We start from the raw sequence: 24,114 nt of genomic DNA on the forward strand, positions 1-24,114 counted from the left end.
AAGAACTGTGAAAAGACCAAGAGTTGGTGGACGGCCAACAAGAACTAAAGAACTTGCAGCTGGTAAAACCACCTGTGCCTTGTCAAATTCCAGCCAAAACAATCCCTTCCCCAGAGCCTCCCATTAAGGAGACGGGGAGAAAATCTGAGAATAAGATGAGAATTAAGGGAGTGGAAAGTGAGCGTGGCGGCTTCTGACCATGCGCTGAGCCAGTTGGGGAAGAGAACGTCGGGAAAGTGTGCCAATGGAGGTCAAAAATCCAGCACTGTGCACACGAGAGAGAAAGAGAGCAACAACTGCATGCAACCAAGCCAGGCAGTCCAAGCTCCAGATTCGGTTTTTCTGATGGGCAGCGCTTTGTAGCACCAGGGCGGACGTCTGGGTCCATGTGGCAAATGGTGTCAGGAGGGTGGCGTGAGTTCAAACACTGGGTGTCCATGAGAACATTCCAGAAAGGGTCCCCTCGCCCTTTCCATTTGCAAAACCCAAAGCTGTCTAGTGGGTAAACACTCCCCGATGGCATTGCTTCTCTGTAATGCACAGTCTAACTGGGATTTCCTTCTCTTTCAAGCAACCACGTTTCTTTTCTTTCGTCTCCTTACCAGAAAATGATGCCGCCATACGTTTAGTTATTATTCTTCTGGCTGCAGTGTTTAAAAGTAATCACCCATTCATCGGAAGCACTAATAAATGCTGGTTCTAAAATTAGAAAGTTCTCCTTGTCCTTTGGAGATTGGCTGCATCTCCAATGTTATCCTTGGCCAGGTAATGTTGGCGTGAACCAGAGTGGAATTGTTGCAGACATCCCCAGCTGAAGCCCACATCACAGTTGATAGCCACTAGAGCTTAGCAAGCCATTCCCTGCGTTAAAACTTCATTTTCAAAGTATGTATTTATTTCAGATGACTGCCACCCCCTGTCTGGGTTTTTCTTTAAAGCTTCCAAGAGAATGCTGTGATCAGAAGGATGGTGAGAATAAATAAGCCTCATGGTCAGTATCCACTGTAAACGCCAAAAGCAAAATCCTGCCATTTGTCCACGGAAAGAGTGGTGCAATTGGTGATCATCGGGAAAGAGCGCTTTTTTCCCTAGTACTAAAATCTTCAGTTTTAATGACAAAAGTAAATCTTCATCATAACAAATTCTAATAATGCATGTTTATTAAAAGCACCCCCTTTTCAAAAAATCTTTTGTGGTATACCTGCCCAAAATGGATAACTTAAATCTAATAATGAAGGGAACACCAAATAAACCCCAATGGAGGGATATTCTGTAAAATAAGTGTTCTGTATTCTTTCAGGAATATCAAGATCAAGAAAGACACAGAAAGGCTGAGGAACTGTCCCCGATTAAATGAGACTGAAGAGCCATGACAACTAAATGAAATGCATGAACCTGGACCAAGGGGAAAAAATGATATAAAAGAATTCCTGGGAAATTTGGTGAAATCTGAATATGGATTCTGAAATAGCATAGTATTGACGTTTCATTTCCTGATTTTAGTGTTTTATTGTAGTTATGTTAAGAGAATGTCTTTGTTCTTAGAAAATAAACAATTGAGATAGGAAGAGGTAAAGTGACATGGATATCACCAACTTACTCTCAAATGGTTCAGAAAGAAAAGATAAAACGCATGCGTATATGAACATATGTGTAGAGGGAAAGAATGACAAGTCAATGGGGCAAATTGGAAACAGGCAATCTGGGCAAGCTGGTATATAGGAGATCCTTGTACTGTTCTTACAACTTTTCTTTAAGTTTGAAAGAATATTAAAAACCAAAACCTCCTCTGATTCTCTGCCTCGGAGGTAACTACTTACATATTTGCAGTTTAGTGCATATTTCTGGGGTAGGCAGTTTCTAAAATGGTTTCAAATGCCTCCAACCTCCTGGTATTCACGCCCTTGCGTGATACCCTCCTGTCACGGGCGGAAGCTAGTGACTAGAATACGGCAGGTCCTCGAACAACACCTTGTGGTTCAAAGCTGTTTCATTATAGCGTTGATGAGAAAAAATAAAAGATTCTGTCTGGGGCTCCTGACTCTGTGGAGTTTGCATGGTTTCCCCATGTCTGCATGGGTTTTCTCTGGGTACTCCAGTGTCCTCCCACATCCCAAAGTTGTGCAGGTTAGGTGACCTGGAGTGTCTCCGTGGTCCCAGCGGGACTGCTTGTGGGCGTATGTGAGCACACCTTGCAGTGGGATGGCTCCTGTCCAGGGTTGGTTCCTGCCTTGTGTCCTAAGCTGCTGGGAGAGGCGCTGGCCACTCTTGACCTTGAATTGGAGTAAGTGAGTTGGAAAATGAATGAATGATACAAATTACTGTCAAATACAAATTCATTAAGTCTACAATAATCACAAAAATGCACGAAAGTAAGCTGCCCTGTTTGTGATTGTTGGTTTTTTAGCTGCATGACAGTAGGAGGTACTCCTGACAATTTTTGATTTGCAAACTTTGATTCCTTCATTTAACCCAACACCAGTATGACCACCATTGCTCATTGATTCACCAAAACTTGAGTAAATAATTATCTTACTTTTTTTATTAGTCTTTCTTAAATGGATGTATAGCTCACATTTATTTCAATGTTTATTACTAAAAGTGCTTTGGTTTTTATTTAGAAGTTTGGTGACGTTTTTGTGACCAGAAATATGCCTTTGGAACTTAACTCCTATTTCTATCAATTAGCCGATGGTAAAATTGATTTCATTATATGTTGTTTCGCTTAAAGTCACAGTTTCTAAGAACCTATCGGTGACATTAAGTGAGGACTTACTGTACTGTAAAAGTGATGGATGTCACTTCCAAGATTAGGTTATAAAAGGCTGTGACTTCCGTCTGCTTGCATTCTCTTTGGGGATCTTCTCACTTGCTCACTCTGAGGGAAACTGGCTGCCATGTTGCAAGCCGCCTTACGGAGAAGCCAAGCAACTGAGGGCTACCTCCAGGAAACAGCCATTACGAACCTGAGGCCCTCAGTGCAGCAGCAGACAAGGAACTCAATCCTGTCAACGACTACATGACTGAGCTTGAAAACTGATCCTTCAGATGTTACAGCTTCAGCCACACCTTGATGGCAATCCTGAGCCAGAGGACCAACCCCGTTAAGCTGTACCAGGAATCCCGACCCACAGAAACTGTGAGATAATCACTTTTTGTTGTTTTAAGACACCATATCTTAGGAAAATTTTAAAATATTGATTAGTAATAAACAACCAATATATTCTCCAGCTTTATTTTTTTTTATTTTTTTCCTTTCTTGGGGAGTGGGGGTTAACAGTATCATGGACATTATCAAAAGCACTGTCTCATTACTTTTAACAGGTGGATTATTAAATATTGTTCAGATTGTGCATTGCAAAGGAGCACTTGGCAGAGGAGGGTGATTTGGGGATGAAAATCCAGTCCATGCCCCATTCACAAAATTGTGCTTCCTGGCCTGTCCTTTGTTCACCCAGAGGAAGTGATATCTTTTTCTAATTTACACAAAGGTGGCCTCTGGGACAGTGGCAGCTCTGTTAACAGTTACATAATAATCCATGGTATGTAGCATAATTTATCTAACCAATCTGATCTTGTTGACCATCGAGATTGCTTCCTGTATTGTTATTGCAAACTACCCTGTAATAAGCAGCCTCCTAGTATGTAGATCTTTGCATTCCTACATTTATGTAGGAAATATTCCAAAATAGGATTCCTAGACCATAAATCGCATCCACCTTTAATTTTTATAGATCCTGACAAATTTACCCTGACTAAAAATTTTTAATGGTTTATACACCTAGCAAGTAAAAGAAGTTGCTTATTTCCTTATCCTCTCACCAACACTGGATGAGATCAATCTTTTAAATATTTGCTGATCTGATAAGTAAAAAATTTTATCTCACAGTTTTATAGATCATTTGTAACAAACTAAATATTCCTAACTTTCTCTTCTCTGAGTCAGGACAATTTCATTGTTATACTGAGTCAGTCTTTTCCCTCAAATATGCAGGCAACTTTGAATAAATCTGTTAGAGATCAGGGAATCATACTCTACTCAACCAACATCCACTCACTCAGTCCTATCTCTTATGTGAAACATGAGTAAGAGAAATACAATGGCCGGTGAGTGTAATTAAGTGTAAGGTTTCAGCAAGGGCTTCCAGCATTTGACTCTCTGATCACAAGTCTCAAAAATCTTGTTGATTCCTCACCAGATTTGCTTATTTAGCCACCATCCCCCCTGCCCTTTGCAAATAAGATCACTTTCATTCAACTATTTTCATGTAGATCTTGTGAGCAGAACCAAATGCTAGTGAGACTACCATGGCTTAGGACCTGCAGCATTGTAAGTCTTGCTCTTTTACCAGGTGTATGTGTTAGTTAGTCCACGTCCTCTGAGAAGCAGACACCAAGATGAGATTACAGGTGCAAGAATTTTATTAGGGAAAAGGCCTATGGTAGAAAATGATAGAAACAGGAAAGCTGGAAGGGCTGCCAGTGACGCAAGCCTGACCCAAGGGAAGGAGAGGAGAGTAGTTTGGGTAGAAGCATCCTAGCCCACCATGCGGTCTAGGAATGGTTCTGCAAGACCTCAGAGCAAAGTCAGCCATCAGAGGAGTACAGTGTCTCGCAGGGTCCAATCTGTCTTAGTATCCCTGCCACACTCAGTCATCGGCCGGGGAAAGCCCGTGGGAAGAGCAGTCTTGGTGTGAATGTGGTGATGGATTTCAGAGCACTGAAGCTGGGGTCATTGATCAATTACACTCGCTAAGGTTGGAGGCCACGCTAGGTTCATCACCAAGGCCACCACCACGCATTAGCAATGAGCTCATCTGCAGACAGCCTCAGCAGAATCATAAAAATAGAAAATAGACAATTTTTGCTTCATTTTTAGTTTCTTGTTTCCACAATTCCCATACAACTACTTACCTTACTCCCAAATTATGAAAGGAAGCATTTCTGTTTGGTTAATAATTACATAAATTTACTAAGTCCTGTAGGGTAGAAGACGAAGACCTATAAAACAGAAATAGCTGGAATTCTGTATGGAAGAAACAAAAAAATAAACAGGAATTGGGGGGTGGAGAGAGCAAAGAAAAAGGAAAGGATCTCAGAGAGAAAGAGGGTAGAGGAATGTGGCAGGAACTGAGAAATCCTCAGAGGCAGGTAGGCAGGGAGAAATTCCCAGTGGAAGGCTGGATGAAGAATATTGAAAAACAAGAATGTCTAGTCATCAGAATAAGGATTACTTTTCTGCAAAACATTGGCAATCAGATATACAAATTGTCAAATTTTCTACTAGATTTTCAAGTGCTAGATTTTGTGGTGGTGGGGGTTAAATACTAGTGCCTCTCTAACTGTATGTCTTAGATACTATGTTTGAATTATTTCTGCTTGGTCTCCAAGAACATCTTTTTATGTTGAACTCTAAAGAAAAATCTAAGTTTTTGATTGAATTCAAATTTATTTTAATCAAATATTCTTTTTGAGGCTCATAAGCTAGTACTTGCAAATATCTTGTGCTATGCAAACACTGTAATAATAATTCGATCTGTGTATGTGTGTGTGCTGGTCAAATCTTTGCCTTACTTTTTAGATTGTAATCTCTTTAGAAATATCTTTAAGAATGTAAATATTTTCCATAGCCCTGCATTTCTCAAAGCAGGACCATTATTTGATGATGATCATGATGTTTGACTCCTGTAAGTCTGCATCCCAAAGTAAAATATTTTGTACACACGTTAATACAAATACTGTAGGCATCTCCGTATCTATTTCCTCTGTCGCCTCTTTGCTGCATTTGATACTATTAATCAATCACTTATCAAGGGTCCCTTCTTCCTGGGCTTTCACTGTATTAACTTCTTGGCTCTCCTCCTAGCTTCCTGCCTCCTCTTTCCCCCTATCTTTGGCTTTCTGTCATCTCTTAATTTTGGATATCACACCTCAATCTTTGTAATGTCTTCCATTTCATGGTTCCATTATCACCCCTAACCTAAATCTCCTATTTATATCCCCAAAACTTACTGGCCCTGTATTTCCAACTGCCTCTAGGGTACCTCCTCTAAAATATTCTGCTATCATTGTTAATTCTATATGGCCCAAAGCATCCTCTTGCTATCACTTGTCACTTTCCCATTCACCAGTAGCACTACACTGTCTTCCATTCGCTCTAAGGAAACTTTGATGATATCTTTGAATTCTTCTGGTTTATTCCTCTTACCACATCTGACTGCTTTACCAAATCACATTTCTCTTTTCTTTGTGAAATGGTATATCAGCTGCCTGTCTGACCCCAGGTTCTTCAGCTCACTGTGGTTGTGTTGTGGATTTAAGTAAAAATTGGCTCAAATCCTCTTTTGCCATGTAGGAGGAAACTTGGGGTTTCTCCCAATTTTCCAGAGTTTTCTGGGGATATAACATTTCAGCTAGTCATTCTGGTCCTCATTCGCTGCTTCTGATGAATTTTCAATCTCCCTCATAGTTCACCGTGTGTGGCTGTTCACATTTTATACCCCTTGTGCACCCCCAAATAGAAAATGGCTTTTTCCTTATTTTACCCCAACACCTCTCGCCCAACAAAGTTGCTATAGTCTTTGCACCAGACTCTCCTATAGTACCAGATGCTACTGAAAATTTCAATTGTGATGACAAGGGGCTCATTTGATTGCCCTCAGAGCAGATAGCAAAACTAAATATTTAACTTCTCCATTTTTGAGAGTTATGTATTCATTCGTGTTATCAGGGGATATTCCCTTAGCTCTGGATACGAGAAGGCTCTGACAAGACTTGAGGGTTATTTCTGGCCTGAGCAGTCAGGGTAGGTTAAACATGGCTAAAATCTACTATGTTAGGTCCAGGTAAAACTTTGCCAGGTAAAAAATTAAATGGACAAAAGGCAGAAGGAACAGAAGTTATTACAATTATTAGTGTAAATCATATTTCTCAGATACCACAGTCAACAAATTCTTCTCCCCAAGAGCTTCTATAGGCTTTCTCCTACTACCATATTTATTACAGGCTGCCCAGTCTAACCTTCAACACTTCCACTAGTTTCATTCACAGACTAATTCACCCAATGAGTTGAATTTATTCATTGAGTACCTGCTATGTATGAGCCAGGCACTGTTGTGGGCACTAAAAATACAGCAGGAACAACATAGAAAGCCTCACCTCAAACTTACCCTCAACTTGCACCTATGGAGCTTACCCGCTAGTAGAGAGAGACACAGACAATGAGTAAATAAAATAAGGAAAATATATAAAAAATTAGATAGGTAGAGAAAAGTAAACAGGAGAAGATGAGTCAAGCAATGCCAGGCAGAGGTAGAGAGGTGGCCAAGAAGATGTCATTTAAACAAAGGCCCAAAGGAGATAAAGGTCTGTGAGGGGAAGAGCACGCAAGGCCAAGGAAGTCGTGAGTGCAAAGGTTCTGAGGCTGGAATGTCATGACACATCTGAAGAAAATTTGTAGGCCAGTTATTCTGAAGCCAAAGGAGTGGGAGGAAAAAAGATGGGAGAGATCAGAGAGGTTAGGCATTGCAAGGACTTCAGTTTCACTCTGAGCAAGATGGGAATTATTGCAGGGTTTTGAGCAGAGGAGTGGCATGACCCAATATGTCTTCATGGGGTCATTCTGGCCACAGGGTTATAAACAGACTGAGAAGGTGGTGAGGGCAGGAAGAAAAGGATTAGATAGGAAGCATCTGGACTAACCCAGGTGACAGAGAACAGGGTGTGGACCAAGTCGGTGGCATGATGGTGTAAAATAACATATTTGGGGTATAATTTTTAAGGTACAACTGGAAATATTTGCTATGAATTCAATATGGAACATCAGGGGAGGGAGAGAGAGAGAGAGAGGAGTCATGGGTGACTCCAACATTTTTGGCCTGAGCAAGAAGTTTGAAGTTGTCATTTACTAAAATGAGGAAGACTGTTGAAGAAATAGGTTTCAGAGTGGGGGAAGGTCATTTTAAGCCTGAGATGCCTATTAGATATCCAAGTGGAGATGTCAAGTAGGCAGTTGGATATAGCAGCTCTAGGGAGAGTTCTGGGCTAGAAATATAAATTTGAAAGTGCATTACTTTCAAAAGACCAAAATAAAAAAATACCACCGACTATGTAGCATTAACAACAGAAATGTATTTCCTCACAGTTCTGGAGGCTGGAAGTACAAGATCAAGATGTTGGCAGAACTGGTTTCTCTTGAGGCTAGCAAGTAGCCCTCTTCCTCACTGTGTCCTCACATGGTCATTTCTCTGTGCACACATCCCTGGGGTCCTTTGTGTGTTCAAACGTCCTCCTATTATAAGGACACCAGTCAGATTGGATTAGAGGCCACCCTAACACCCCCATTTTAACCTAATCATCTTTTTAAAGACCCTATCTCCAAACACAGTCACATTGGGGGTTAGGGCTTCAACATATGAATTTGGGCAGGAAAGGGACACAATTCAGCCCATTACAGGGAGTCATCAGCTTATTGGAAAAGATTAGACAAATTCATTAAGGCAGGGAACACAGAGGAAAGAGAGAGGGGGTCTGAAGATGAAGCCATGGTGCTCTTCAATGTTTAGCAGTCAGGGAGAGAAACAGGAACCAGCGAAGGAGAATGAGCAGTGGCCAGCGAGTCGGAAGAAATCGGGAAACGTCTGGTATCCCAAGAGCCTGGTGAAGGGGATGCTTCAGAAAAGAGGAAGTCAGAGGATATCATCTGCACAGCTAGGTGCTTCTGAAAGATGAAGAAGATGAGGACTGAGATGTGACCATTCAATTTAGAAACATGGACCTTCATGGAAGCAGTTTTGGTGGTTTGGTGGAGAAGACAGGCAGACCGGACTGATGTGAGCACTGAAGAGGAACTGTGACATTGGATTTCCCCAATTCTTTTGAGTGTTGCCATAAAAGAAAACAGAGAAACAGAGAAGAAGCTAAAGGGCAATAAGAAGAGGTCAAGGCAGGGATTTTTTTGAAGATGGGAAAGAAACAGCAGCGGTTGTGTGCTAATGGGGTTGACGCAGTGGAAAGGAAGAAATGGATAAAGCAGAGTGATGTCCTTGAGTAGCAAGACTCAAGGCTGCTTGTAGTATAAGCAGTGAAAGGGAAGGGTTTGCCTTAGCAAGGAACCTGGACGTCAAGGTAGAGCCCACAGCACAAAGAGAGGAGAGTAGATGTGGTTGTAAAGTTTATCGAATTTCCCCTTCTGAGCACAATGAGTGGTGAGATATTGACTACTTAAGGAAAGAGTAGAGGATATGAAATAGTTGTCTAAGCCAGAGAGAAAGTGAATGGATTAGGGATTTATAGAATTGGCAGCCAACACTGAGAGCAAACCTGAAATTAGCCATCCAACTTTAAACTGAGGTCACTCTCCACAGGGTATATTTTTCTCCAACCAACTAGGAAGGTGCAGGTGCCTTGTAAATTAAGAGTTAAATTTAGCCAGGACTGGGGTTTTGCCAGGCAAGTCTGATGAGGAGAGAAGGGTCAAGAGAGTTAGAATGTTACCTACGGAAGTTATTCTAATGATGGACCTTAGAATCTCAAGTAGGGAAGAAGAGAAACAAGGACATAAGTCAAGTGTATGACAATAAAATGGTGGTAGGATCAAGGGGTATACATCCTGGTGGGTAATGGGAATTGTTGGCGTCAGGGTACTTAAGGCAGAGAGCTAGAAAGAAAGCATTGGTCAGAAAGCTCTTTCCTCATCTCTATCCTAAATGGCAGAATTCCAGAAGCAGGGGCTATGATTTTTACTTATTTTTCTATTCCCAGAAGTACCTTTTAAAAAGTTCATATGACAAACATCTCTTGATGAGCAAACCATTATCGTGGTACCAATTTGACAATTCTTTTCAGAGGACAGCGTGAGAACAGTGGGAACTGCACTGACAGAAGAGCGAGCCGATCTGGCTTCAAGTAAAGACTTTGCCTCTTCCTCTCTGTGGGCTCATTTCTTAACCGTTGTGAGTGTCACTTGGCTCATCTGTAAAATGAGGAAAATAATAACTGCCCTGTGGTTATTGTGAAGATCAAATGCAATAAGGTATGTGAAAGTGCTTTGTAAACTAAAAGGCTAATTAACAATAACCTGAAATAGCCGCAAGATCATGAATCACCCAGCAAAGGGAGAAACACAAGCCTCCAAGGACTTTTGAGGGGGATCTTTGTGCTCCTTCCAGCCTCTATGACTAAGCCAAGCGTCATGCTTGTCGGACTCGAGGCTCTGTTCGTGGCTTTCTCATTTGCCCAGCCCCTCTTTTTTGTGCTCCAAAGCCCTGTGTCCTATCAGAGAAGGATAGAGAGGGCACAAGTGGACAAGAGGAGAAACCAGAGAGCAATGGAGGAGAGCAGGATCAAAATAACATTTTCCAAGTGCCTTTTGTGCACCAGGCACTCTGCAAAAATATCACCACTTGCTCCCCCACTATTCAGTATTAGTGGGGAAAGATGGGGAAAGAGACTTAGAAAGTTTAAGTTATTTGACCCAAATTACACAATCAGGAAATGATGGAACAGAAAATCAACCTCTTCTCTTTCTGAATTCAAAGTGCAGTGCTTTCCTAGTAAACCCGAGGTGTACAACTAATCCAAAGCAATCTCTGCCCAAGAAAAATTATATTTTGGGGAGGATTTTCTGGACTCAATCTCCCATTTCTCTATGATGGTTAAGTTCCCAGAAAAAAGAAGGGCATACAATGAAAGAAAAGAAGCATTTTAGAATACTAAAATTACTAAAATTCGTAGGGCAAGGAATTATTCACACCAAAGTGAAAATGACTAAGGTTTTGAAAGTGGGTTGTCTTAAAAGCCCTTCTTAGCTTCCCAATGGCTCAGAACTTCTCCGCTAAGCGGTTTATGGAAACATGATATGGGCGGGGGTGGGGGAAGAGGGCTGTACGAGCAGCTCAGACTCATGTTATCAGGGCATTTCAGTGTTGAATAGTCATTGGTCTGGATATCTATTCCTGAATAAGCATCCACCCCAAAATATAATGGCTTAGAACTATAAGTTGTTACTATTTCTCCTGGTTCTTAGGGCTAACTGGGCTCTGCTGGGTGGTTCTTGCTTAGGATCTCTCCCTGCACTTACAGTCAGATGTTGGCTGGGCTGCAGCCATCTGACGGCTCAGTGGGGTTGGACATCCAAAATGACCCCTACTCCTGACTGGCATTTGATGCTGACTGATGGCCAGGAGTGCAGTTAGCACCGAGAATCAGGGCACCCACACGTGGTCCCCTCATGTGGCTAGGTTTTCCTGCAGTATGGCCGCTGGGTGCTAAGAGGGAGAATTCCAAGAGTGAATGGTCCAAGAAGTAGGAGACAGACACTGACCACCAGGCCACTTAAGGGCTATTCCTAAAACGGGCACAGCATGACTTCTGCTGTATTCTATTGATCAAAGCAATCACAGGTCCCACTTAGATTCAAGAGGGTACAGAAATAAAGTCCACTCTTTTGATGGGAGAGAGGCAAAACCACACCGCAGGAGAAAGTGAGAGATGAGAGATACTGTCCCATTCACCTTTGGAGAATACAGCCTGCCATTGTCACTAACCCAATGCCATACCCAAAGTTAGATTGCCTGTACAGCAGTCCAACTCCTGGCCTGGTAGTTGGATCTAGCTTTTGCCAGCCTCTCTGCTTGCGTCGCACACCATTTGCTTGGCTCCTCTGCACACGTCCTCTTCACTCAAGTCTTCCCACGAGGGCCTCCCCTTTATCATCAGCTTTCAGCTCATATATCGCCTCTGCTGGGAGACCTTCCCTTGCAAACACACGACTCTTTCACATCCTCCCCAGCCTTTATGCGTTTCCTTTCTTATCTGCCATCTCTGTCCCTCTGCTAGCACACACATTCTGAGAGGACAGTGACTCTGTCTGTCTTGTCCCCTGCTGCTGTGTCCCCAGTGCCTACACTAACATCCACCGTATCATGGTCATTCAGTACATTTTTGTTGAATGAATAAATGAATGAACAAAGGAATATCCCTGCCACGTGGCAACCAATGACTACTAATACCCTTCTTATGATGGGGATTCTGTGCTAGTTCTCCAGGAAGCAACTTTATCTTTGGACACATCTTAGACAATTCCTGCATGACGTTACCTAACTAGTCAAAACCTCCATTATGTAGTGACTAATAAGACTGACTCAGGAGTTTTCAAGCTGCGCCTCCCGGTGCTTTAGCTCTGTGACTCTAGCCCCCAGGGAGAGACCAAGGGGAGACAAGGGCAGAGAAGAAGAGGCCAGGGAGGTCATGGGACCCACCATCATTTTACTCACAGCAATGATCCTTTCATTTGTTTCATCTACTGTTGTTCTGTATAAGATTTAGTTTGAAAACCAGTTCCACTGCTAAAAAATAAGACTAGATGATCTCTTCAGTTCTCTTCTGTGTTTTACTCTTCGTGACGATGGGTTGCAAAGTGTGGCTCTCCAATGCCCGGTACCAAAATCAACTGATTGGACACGTGTGGAAAAGCAGATTCTCTTGTCCCTATTGGATTAAAATTTCTAACCATGTGACCAGGTAAACTGTATTTTAACAAGCACCTCAGGGAATTTTTAGGTATTCTAAAGTTTGAGAATCACTGTTTTATGGCATGAGAACAATCTGATAAAATACAGAAATAAGCTATCGTCCAAAGCAGAACTTTTTCTTTTGGGATGACCTCTTGCAAAGAGGAATGTCTTTTCTCAGTACATACAGAATTTTTTGGAGGAGTAGGCACGGCTGGTTCACCTGAAGATATCCAGAATGTGTACGTTCTTTGCCAGAAGCCCTGATTATTCCCACTAATAGCTCTCTGGAGCCTAGTGATTGAAGCTAATGCATATATGCGTGTACACACACACACACACACACACACACACACACACACAATGCCTGTGGCCAACGTCACAGCCAACCTGCCACCTCCCTCAGCTGAGTCCTGTCAATTAAGCACTTCTCAAGTGGTATAAGAGCAGGGCCCTTAAAATTCCAAGCATAAAACAGCTAATAAGAGTATCTTGTTTAACAAAGTAATAAAAAAAAAGCAGAGACAAAAAAAAGGCTGCAAAGTTTTCTTTGTGATCGTTGTTTAACACTGTATGTAATTAAATATTAATGAAAGTATGCTACTTTCATTTTGTGAGCAATTTAATTCAATTAAAAATAAATGGGTCTCCTTGGCTCAGTGGGCATACTGATACACAGAACAGCACTGCCCTTAACTCAGTTTCTGCTGTGTTTAAATCCAGCACTGAGCAAAGCTACTGAAATACAACCCCAGGCTAACGCGATTAACTCCTTAAGAGATAAGAGCAGACCTCGGCCAGTCGACTGAACACAGGGCTCTACAGCATTCACCGGGTACAAAGCATTACACGTCCTAATAAAAAAAAATATATATTTATCAAGCATTTGCTATGTGGGATGAAAAGACATTTAAGACATTTCATAGAAGTCAAAACAGTAGTTATCTCGGGGGGCGGGGTGGGCATTGACTGGAAAGAAGCTGGAGGAAGCTGGAAACATTCTGATTCTCCATCTGGAGGTTGGTTCACAAATACACACGTACACACACACACACACACACACACACATACAGACCATATATACGTATGTGTATGTGTAAATATACATTGAGCTGCACATTTCAGATGAGTACACTTGAGTGCAAATATTTCACACCTCAATGGGGGAGAAAGAGACACTTTTTTGCCCTCAAGGACGTCACACTCTGTTATCATTAGGCACCGTGAGCATTGGGGAGATTCCCCATTTACCATCTGGCTGGGAAGACACATAAAAGTACCTGAGGGCACTTATTTTGTGATGAAAACATACACAAATCTTAAAGCACCCTTAGGAAGAAACTGGCAATAAGGCAGTAAATCTTTGCTAAGTCAGTGCTTTGGGTGTCTGTCTGCAGTGCAGAGGGTACCTGGGTGGGGTGAGTTCTGACCATGGTTTTAAAGGTGGGGAAGAGGAGGGAGGACACATGGGAGGGGGGACAGAAAGTGGCAAAGGACTGAAGGAAGGTGTCAGGCAGGGAATCAGCAGGCCCAGGGGCGAATCAGCCCAATGTCAGGTCTGGGGCTGATGGGACGTCCCAGGGAGGGAGGTGGGAGGTGGGGCTGGCGTGGCGGGGAGGGCCAGTGGGCAGGGGCCAGATGGCTGGTCTGGGCTCCAGGGACGGCTCTCAGGGGCCGTGGGCGCTCACAGGCCCTGGAGGTAATGGATCCGGCAGCCACCACGATAACTGGAGCTGCTCTTTCATTTCACCCACAAGAGCTGTTGTTTGGGAATGAACTCCGGGATTCCAGAGGCCACGTCTAATAATAACACTGTTATCAAGGCTGCAAGGCTGAACCGAGCCTGAGTGTGTGCGTGTCTCTGGGTACCCAGGGGCCGGGGGCCAGCCCTGAAAGGAGAGCCGGGCCCTTGTGAATGGAAAGGAAAATGCCAATCTGTTGACAAAAAAGTTTGCTGCTAAAAACGAAACCCGGGCCAACATTTTACAACCTGGACGCATTGTTAATGTGGTGGTTTATCTGGCAGGAATAGGAAGCTGTGTTTGAAAACAATGTATCCTTTTTAGGTGCAAGGTCGGGGTCTGCGGGACCTCGGGGTTACAGCCAGTCTCCTGCCAGACCCCCACCACCCGGGAGAGCAGCTCCATAGCCCGGGGCTGCCAGGCTTCCTGGGCCAAGGTAGGCACACGGGGGCCCACAGAGGAGGAAAAGTCCTCTGCACACAGGCCTCACTGAGGCCCGCCCAGCAGCAGAGCAGGTGGACAGGAGAGAGGATGCGGAAGTGCCTCTTTTAAAACTAGTCTCAATGGGCCTTTGAGAGCTGCTAGCATTGGGTGAGAGAGCAGACTCCATCCCAGAGTAGCTGTGTGACCTGTGCAAGAGATTTAACCTCCCAGATCTCCAACTTACTCACATGCAAAGGGGGAGTGAGAATGATACCTACAGCTCAGAGCTACTGCGTGGATTAAATGAGCTGGTGTGAGCAAAGCGCTCGGTGGGGCTCCTGGTATCTGGCCAGCACCCACCCAGGAAGGGGCCTTTGCACTTGCTACTTCCCGGCCTAGAACACTCTTTTTTAGAAAGACTTGTTCCCTTACCTCCTGCAGGTCCCTTTCCTACTTTATTTCTCTCCATAGTGCCTACCGCCATCTAGCATCCTGTGTCTTTTACTTTTTTTATCTTATATGAGGGCTATCCGGAACATCTCCAGCCATGTGATATGAAAAAGTGTATTAACAATGGCTGGAGACGTTCCGGACAGCCCTCGTATAGCATCTGTCTCTCCCAAACCAGAGGGAAGCTCTGTGGGAAGAGTGATTTTGAGTGTTATTTCCTGCTGAATCCCCAGAACCTACAATAGTGCCCAGCATATAATAGCTGTTCAATAAATATTGAATAAAGGGTAGATAGATGATGATGTGGAGGAGGATCGGAGCATAAAAAACCCCACTGTACCTTCTGGGTTTGCATGTCATGAGGTCAGCACTCCCTACAAAACCATAAGCATTGTGAAGCAGGAACCGTATCTTGTAAGTCTAGGGTCTCCATAGCTAAGGGGAACAGACTTAGCAGATAAAAACATAGGACACCCTGGGCAAATTTCAATTTCAGATAAACAAAAATTTTTTTTTGTATGAACACATCCACAGTATTGAATGAGACATACTTATACTAAGACATTATTTCATTATTTATCAGAAATTAAAGTTTACTGGACATCCTGTATTTTCTCTGGCAAAGCTATCAATACTACTTCTGCAAAGTAAGCTCAAAATAAGTAGTTGCTACATGAATGAATACATGCTCAAAATCCAGAGAAATCAAAGTGAATCTAAGTAAAACAGGAAGGTCAGGTCCAGTGGAATGCTGGTAATGTTTAACAACTGACTTTTCAGGGAGGAAAAAAAAACCTTGATTTACAACATTTGCCAATTTCCATGGTGTACATACTCCCGCCATGTCTAATTTCAGGCTATCAAGGAGACAGGACTGAATGCAAAGTTGGGAAGAGATGGTCACAGTCAGCTTCAGCAAGCCGGTAGGATTCGGCTTTAGCCTAAAAGTCATTGCATTAAAGAAATAGACAACAAACAAACAAGAAAAATGAAAAATAAAGACCATACCAAGGACTTGCTGGCCACTCCCTTATACAAATTATCTCAACTTTGAAATTCTGTGATGTAGCAATTATAAGCCCCATTTATTTTTCACCAATGGGGATGGGGCGCCAAAAAGAGTTTAAAAAATTGTCTAGTTACTCAGCTAGTAAATCAGCCCAAGCTCTTTCCCTGAAACCATTCTGCCTCTGCAGTCATTGGACATGGAAGCCAAAGGGGCCTCAGAGGTCAGAGGTCAGCAGGTCAACCTGCCCATTCCTCAGGAGAGAAAACTAAGGCAAGGAGTAAAAGGGTTAACAAACTCCTGCCGGAGCTGGGATTAGAACCTGTGCTACTTGGCTCCCACCTAGTGTGTGTGTGTGTGTGTGTGTGTGTGTGTGTGTGTGGTGTGTAGTTTATATTAATAGAGAAATTCTCAAAATGTGTTCTACTAACATGAGGACCCTAAGAAACAAGCTTGGCCATTCCCAAAGTAGTCAACATGGAGGAAGCATACTGAGTTTTTTTTTAATGAGTTGCAAATGTGGAGTAGGGTTTCTGCTTTCTTGACCTTACCCAGGTGATGTGAAAACTTAGGCCAGAACAGAGAACACTTATTCCAAAGAAGTGGCCAGAACAGTGTTGGCAGCTACAGTGACTGGTGGGCAGCAGGGTGGGGGTTGGGGGGAGGCTCTTTACCCAAGGTCAACAATGTAGACCCACTAATTGAAACAAGAACCCACAAAGTTCTACAACAGCCCCCTGCATATGTCTCTCTTTACTCCTCCTCCTGGAGGTACCCCAGAGGACAGAGCCATGAATGACAACCCCGTTAGGCCAATCACCATGCGTGGTCCCAGGCAAGTCACTTGACCACTCTCAAGTGTTTCCTCAGCTATAAAATAAAAATGGATCTCTGGGGCCTTTTCTAGCAAAGACATCTAGAATATTCTTTCTTCAACTCCACTTTTTCCCTCCCTCCATCCTCTCAGTCTCTTCTGCCTTCCTCATTAACTCCCTTTTTTTCTCATTTCTTAAAAACCTTCTCTCTCTTCTATCCATCCCCCACCCCATCCCCCCTCCCCCTCTCTGGACCACAGCCTTGCTCTCTCTGGCTCCCCCTCCTCATTCTCTCTACCCTTGCCCCCCGCCCTCTCTCACACACACTCTGCTGGAACTAACACTGGCCTTTACTTGGACAGAAACTCTCCTAAATAAAAGAAAGGAAGAATCTAGGAAAGCCAGGAGGGGACGCTGGCTTGACGGAGAGGCAGGGCTCCTTTGGAGCAAGCAGCTTCCAATGTTACTCTTCTATTCATATGTATTAACCATGTCCTTCTCTTTGTCTGGAGAGCACTTTGCCAGCTATACAAACAGAAGATTATGCAGATTATCATAAGTATAAAGAAAAAAAATCATCTTAACTAAACATTCCCAAATGGAAGCCCCCTGCAGAGAGAACTCGAGCGTCCCGGGGCCGTGTGTGCCATCCTGAACAGGGACAGAGCTGGCCTTGGCCAGTTCGGTGGCTCAGCGGGCGGCACAGAGCCTTGAGAGGCGAGGGTGCCTGGAGATTTCCCAGCTTGCTAGAAACTGGGAAAGCAAATGAGAGCCCTCAAGGCTCATTAGACCTATTTATACAGTTCTTCGTTGGGAAAAAAAAATTAAATCTTCCAAACACAGATAAATACACCCCTGTGACAATTGAAGTAGCTAGTCACGATTAAACTCCGGCTTCGATGCTGACAAATGTACTAGTGGAACCCCCCAGGCAAGATAAACATACTTCTTTATCTCCAATTCCCTTTTGTTGGGAGAAAAGGAACACACAGGCCACCACATGCACAGGGATGGAGGCTGGGCTGACGCGTAGGAGGGAGCAAGGCTGCAAGGAGGGACAAGCACGTGAAGGTCACCTGCCCAGCCAGGTAGCCAAACCACAACACCGCTCCCTGCCCGGCTCTGCCCGGGATTTCTGCTGACCTTGAAGCTTTCTCAACCCAGCCGTGCCGGCCACCAGCTATCCGCCGCCTACACACAGTATCCTCAGAGACTCCAACAGCACAGGGTGACACAGGAGTGTCCTCAACGTGGCTCACTTCCTGCCCCTCTGAATTTCTCAATAGGCCCTGTCTTTTCCAGGAACCACTCCTTTTCTGGGAAAGGTTGGGAACATCAGAGAGTGACCCTGGCAGGAAATGGCCAGACACATCTGAGGCCCTCTGAGAAGAGAGAGTGATAAGATGGAAGAGGAAAAAGAGAAGACTTTGGCTGACTCTTGGGAATCTCCATTCCTGGAGGGGCACTTGCATGGTCAATAGCCGTACTGTCCAATACAGGTGGCTGGGAAGGTGACCAGCCTGAATCAAAGTGTTCTGCAAACATAAAATGCACACTGAGTTTGGAAGACTTTGTGGAAAAAAAAAAAAAGGATCTCATTAATAATTTTTGCATACTGAATACATGTTGACATAATATTTTGATTGCATTGGGTTAAATAAAATACATTATTAAAATTAATTTCACCTGCTTTTTTATCCTTTTTAAATGTGGCAACTGGAAAATTTAAAATGATGTGGGGCCCATATTCTGTTTTTGTTGGACAGCACAACTCCAGAGAATCTTTAGCTGCGACACATGTGAATCCGGGTTCTCTTCAAGAGCCCATTTTCAGACTTTGCCTCTTCATGAAACCTTTTCATGCTAGAACCAAAGTGGAATTGATTTGTGTTTTCTTTTTTTTCCCTAGCTTGGAGTCCTTAAAGTTAAACTCATCCCAAGCCATGAAATGGAAACCCAGACTCAGAAGCTCCTCGCGTTAGCAAGTGGACCTCTTTAGTTTTATAAGCTTGATGCTTTTCTCCAGCTTCTCTTGTCTTTGCTTCCTGCCACTCATGTCCTCAGAGCGCTGGCTGTTACATGCCCCCATTTAGTTTGGAAAAAGCAGAATCACAAGGCTGATAGGAACCTGAGGAGAACATCAAACCCATTCAAATTGGTCTACTTGACCCAACCCAAGCAAAACACAGCTGCACTGGTATAATTCTTTTTTAAAAAGCAATAATTGTCATTTGTTTTCATATAGTAAATAATTCTTGTTCATTGTAAAAAAAAAATGGGAAAATAGAAACCAGAAGAAGAAAATAAAAGTCATCTACAATCCCAAACCTCAAGCTAGCCATTGTTGATATTTTAGGGTACATCCAGCCAACATTTTATTTTAGACAACAAAAATAATGATTGCAATGCTTATTGAGCACTTATTATGTCCAGGTACCAAGCTAAACATTTTTAACATGTTTTTCTTCATATTAGTCTCAGAGTAGGTTCTGTTATTATTCCCAGTCTATAGTTGAGAAAAACCAAGACTTAGCAAGGTTAAATATCTTGTGCAAAGACAAACAGCTGGTAAGTGGCCAAGCCAGCTAAACACAGGTCCAAACTGATTGCGGACAGGCAACACTTAACCTCCATGCTGCAAGTTCTGTAAAGAGAGAGGCACTATCACCGCCCTCATGAACTCGTTCTCTTAAAGGCATCCATTTCCCTCTAACCCTCCTAAATTCACAGTGCCATTCTTTATGCACATCCTAATTTACCATTAACTGCTTTCTATTTATATATTCATTAGCTGAATGAATATTCATTGAACAATTTCATTGTGCCAGGTGATATTCTAGGCAACTGGAACAGAACAGTGAACCCAGTCAACAAAGTTCCTCTGCTCTTGTGGAGCTTGTATTTCAGCACAGGGAGCCGGATAATAAATAAACAAGTAAATACATGTCGTGTCACCGAGTAAGTGAGACAAACCAGTCGGTGGAGGACATGGAGCAGAGAGGGAGTAGGGGTTACACAAAGACATGGGAAGGGGACAACTCACATTGGGGGGGGTTGTGTTATTATTTGCCATTATTCACATACGTAGCAAAACCTGGCTAAGACAGATGGCTGTTTTTTAGGGTGGTCGGGGAACACCTCGAAGGTAAGGTGAAATTTGAGCAGAGACCTTGAAAGAACAAGGAAGCAAGCCATTAAGTCATTGGGGAGAAGAGCTTTCCAGGGAGGGATGCGCAGCGGAGGCGAAGGCCTTGAGCTGGGAATGGGACCGGTGTGTCCAAGGGAAGTCAAAGGATCAGTGTGGGGGGAGTAAAGTAAGCGTGGATTAGATTAGATTAGATGAGAATCAATGAGAGAGTTGGGGGTGAGAACAGATCACACAGGCCCTTCGGGGCTCTGCAGAGCTCTGGCTTTCAAGCTGGGTGAGACAGAAAGCCACTGGAAGGCTTTTAGCAGAGGGCATGTGATTTACATCTTAAAAGCATCACTCCAATGACTGTCTTGAGACTGTGTTCTTATCCAAGCAGAACGACCAGTTGAGAGCTAAGCAACAACCCATAGGAGAAATAATGCTAAGATCTAGGTGGCCGGGGTGGTGAGCAGCAGTCAGACTCCAGATTGATTTTGAAGGTAGAGCCGACAGGATTTGCTGACAGATCAGAAATGGGGTATGACAGAAAGGGTCAAGGATAACGCCAAGCTTCTTGGCATTGAGCAGCTAGAAAGAGGGGCTTCTCACTCACTAAGATGGGAAAACTACAAGGAGAAGTTTTTTGAGGGGAGTAGAAATCAGGGGCATGTTTCGGGCAGTGTCAGGTTTGAGATTATCTATCCGACATCAAAGTAGATGTGTCAAGTGAAAAACTGTGAGTTCAGGGAATAGTCGAGCTTTGAGATGTGAATTTGGAAGTTCTTGGAAGGTGGTATTTGAAACCATGACCCTGACTGAAGTTATCTCGGCAGGGATTAGCTGCAACAGAGATGAGGTCTTTACCAAATCCTTGCCTTCTAGCTGCAAGGAGATGGAGAAGGAACAGCCGTGGAGGAAACTGAATAATCAGAAGAGAAGGGTGTCAGGGCCAGGTGAAGAAAGTGTTTCAAGTCCAGGGGAGTGATCAGCCCTGTCGAATGCGGCTGGCAGAATACAACATAGACTGAGAACGGCCATTGGATTGGCAATGTGGAGAGCACGTATATTACCAGGGTGGGAAAGTGGAACAAACCAAGAGATCATTCCAAAAGGGCACTGGGCCAGGAAAGAATGGACCGACACCCTGTCTTATGGTTCTTGGAGGCACCAGAGGGTCAGTTAGCCTCATTAAACTGTTCTTCCTTCCTTGTCTAATTTGTTTTTTTATGTGACAGACAAATCTCTCATTATCACCCTAGAAATACTGATGACAAAATGATGACTAGGTGATAGTTTTTTTTAAAGTTCATGATGATTGGTGGGGAGTTTCTCATGTGAACTCAACACACCTTCCAAAGATGAGGCAAGCTGACAACTCTCAGAAGAGGAAATACATTTTCCAGCGCTTCGTGAATCTACAAGGCAGGATATTGTCAGGCTAGCATTCCTATGAGAGGAGTCATCTCAACAACAGAATATCATGGCATGTAGGTGGCTGATACCTGTTAGCAAGTCTCAATATTACATGACGTGGCCATACTAGCATTGCCTGGACTCCATAATTAGACCTAATAACTCCAGTAGCTGTAAATCAACTCTAATTGTGTCACTTTTTCTCCTCCATCTTCTTACAACCACGAGATGGTCTTTTTCTGTCAAATTTTACCTTGAAAGTAGGGCTAAAGACTAGTTCTAGACTGCTGGTCCTCCAATATCATATATATACACACACACACACACACACACACACACACACACACACACACGAGGCCTATTTTCTTGCCTCCAACTTATTCTGCAGAGTCCAACGCAAATTTCACGACCTACCTCTCAGTCTCTCTTTGCCCTTTCCTTAAATAATTCATGCAGAAGCTCTTGAATGTCCTTGGCTAAATAAGGTCCAGATCACATGAAACAGGGATATGACTCACTCAGCAAGGCCACACTTGGAATTCACTCAGTCCTTCAGTTAAGGGCAGGCGGGAGAGGTTTGTTTGGTTGGGATGGGGATGGAGGACGATTTCCAGAGCCTGAAGGAAGTGCCAATCTTAAGCACACTTCCTTCCCCCAAGAACAAGAAAAGCTGGCTCTGGGAAGAAGACAAACAGACCTGCTTGTATTTGTATCTGCAGACTTGTCTCCTAAATCCAGAGGCTTCTAGAAACTTTCCAGAAGCAACATGGCTGAGAATACAGACTTTGCTCAAAAATAGTCATGATGAATATTTGCAATTTTCTCCTTCTAAAATGTCGCATGCTCTTCCAATGAGCTGGGCTACCTTCCCACCCTTCTGAATAGGTGGAGGAGCGTTCTCTTTATCCATTGCATCCATGCTGTTCTAGAAAGTTCTATTTTCACAAGGTGCAGATCCTTTAGAAGGCCCATGTTAATGTTTGCATATGTGAACATTTTTCAGTGTGGAAGGACTGTTGTGGGCCCATGAGTACAACATCCTCACAATCTATACATTCTGTAGAGAAGTTTCTCAAAGTGCAGTCTGCATTCATTCATTCGACAAATATTCATTGAGCATATATTGTTCCAGGCACCATTCAAGGCCCCAGAGAGTATAGCAGTGAATGAAAATTCTTTTTTCTCATGGAGTTTACATTCCAGTGGGACAAGACTGAAAACAACCAAAATAAGTAAGTGGAATGTACAACTTAGATGGTGGAAAATGCTATGGATAAAAATGAAACAGGGAAGGAGGATAGGGAGTAGCCAGGGTGCAGGGCAGGGGGAAGAGGGCTGTAATTTTAAATACGTTGGTCAGGGAGGAGCTCATTGAGAAGGTACCCTTTGAACAAAGGCCAGAAGCCAGTGGGGATATGAGCTTTGCAGAAATCTGGGAGGAAAATTCACCGGGAAGAAAGAACTGCCATAGCACGTGCCCTGGGCTGAAGTGTGCCTGGGGTGTTCAAGGTACACCAAGGCCAGTGTAGCCCAGGTGGAGTGAACAAGGGAGAGAACACTAGAAGAGAGGTAGTAGGGGCCCAAATCATGCAGGCCCCTGTAAAGACTTGAGCTTTCTCTCTATGATAGGGGAGATCACTGGAGGATTTTGAGCAGCCCAGTGATGTCTTCTAACTTATATTTTAATAGGACCACTTGGCTAGTGTGTGAAAAATATGCTACATGGGAATAAGAAGGAAATTAGGGACACCAGTTAGGAGAGTTTTGCAATAATCCAAGTTAAAACTGATGGTAGCAGATCACCCATAAAAATTTCCTGGAGGACCTGTGAAAACTATGAATTCCAGGGCTAACCTTAGATTCGCTGAACCAGAATGTGGGGTCTCAGGACTGAGGCTTTCACAGGTACCCCCCAGGTATTGCTTATATATACTAATGTTGCAAGACGATCCTCCTGTGATGTGCCAGTTATCAATTTATTGCCTCTTAGCTCCAAATTCATCCTTCACTGCCTGCTCTGCAAAAATGGATCTGGGCCCTTTACATATTTTTCCTGTGCCAGCTGGCACAATGCTGTTTTGTCAGTAGAAAGCTCTGGTGAGACACTGCAGTAGCAAGGAGATTTCCATTCTGAGTCTGGCGTTCTGGCTCGGCAGCCTCCTGCAGCATGGGCAGCTTCACCAGGGCCGGGCTCCCACAGCACACACGATTTCCTGAGCACCCAGCTCCTGCAGAGTGGGTAACTTCTTCAGTGCCAGGTTTCTGCAGGACAGGCAGCTTCTCCCGCAGCCGACTGCTGAAGCACAGGTGGCTTCTCAGGCATCGCTCCTTCAGTGCATGCAGCTACTCCAGCACTCAGCTCCGGGAGATTAGGCAGTTTTTCCAGCGCCAGGTTGCTGTAGGGTGTGGCGGCCAGCAGTACCCTACATCTAGCAGCTTCCCCCGTCAGCTCAGATAATTTCACAGTAAGCACCTCCAGAGAGACACTGCCTCCCGAATAGCTTTCCTTAGCGCCCCAGGGAGTTGAGGTATAGCAAGTTCCAGAGGGCAATTTTCCAGCAAATCTCATTACAGCAGTGACTCCTTGTCCATCCAGCGGGCCGTGGATGGCTGTGCTCTCTCC

Source organism: Lemur catta, chromosome 23 (genome assembly GCF_020740605.2).
Source record: "Lemur catta isolate mLemCat1 chromosome 23, mLemCat1.pri, whole genome shotgun sequence".
Taxonomy (NCBI): Eukaryota; Metazoa; Chordata; class Mammalia; order Primates; family Lemuridae; genus Lemur; species Lemur catta.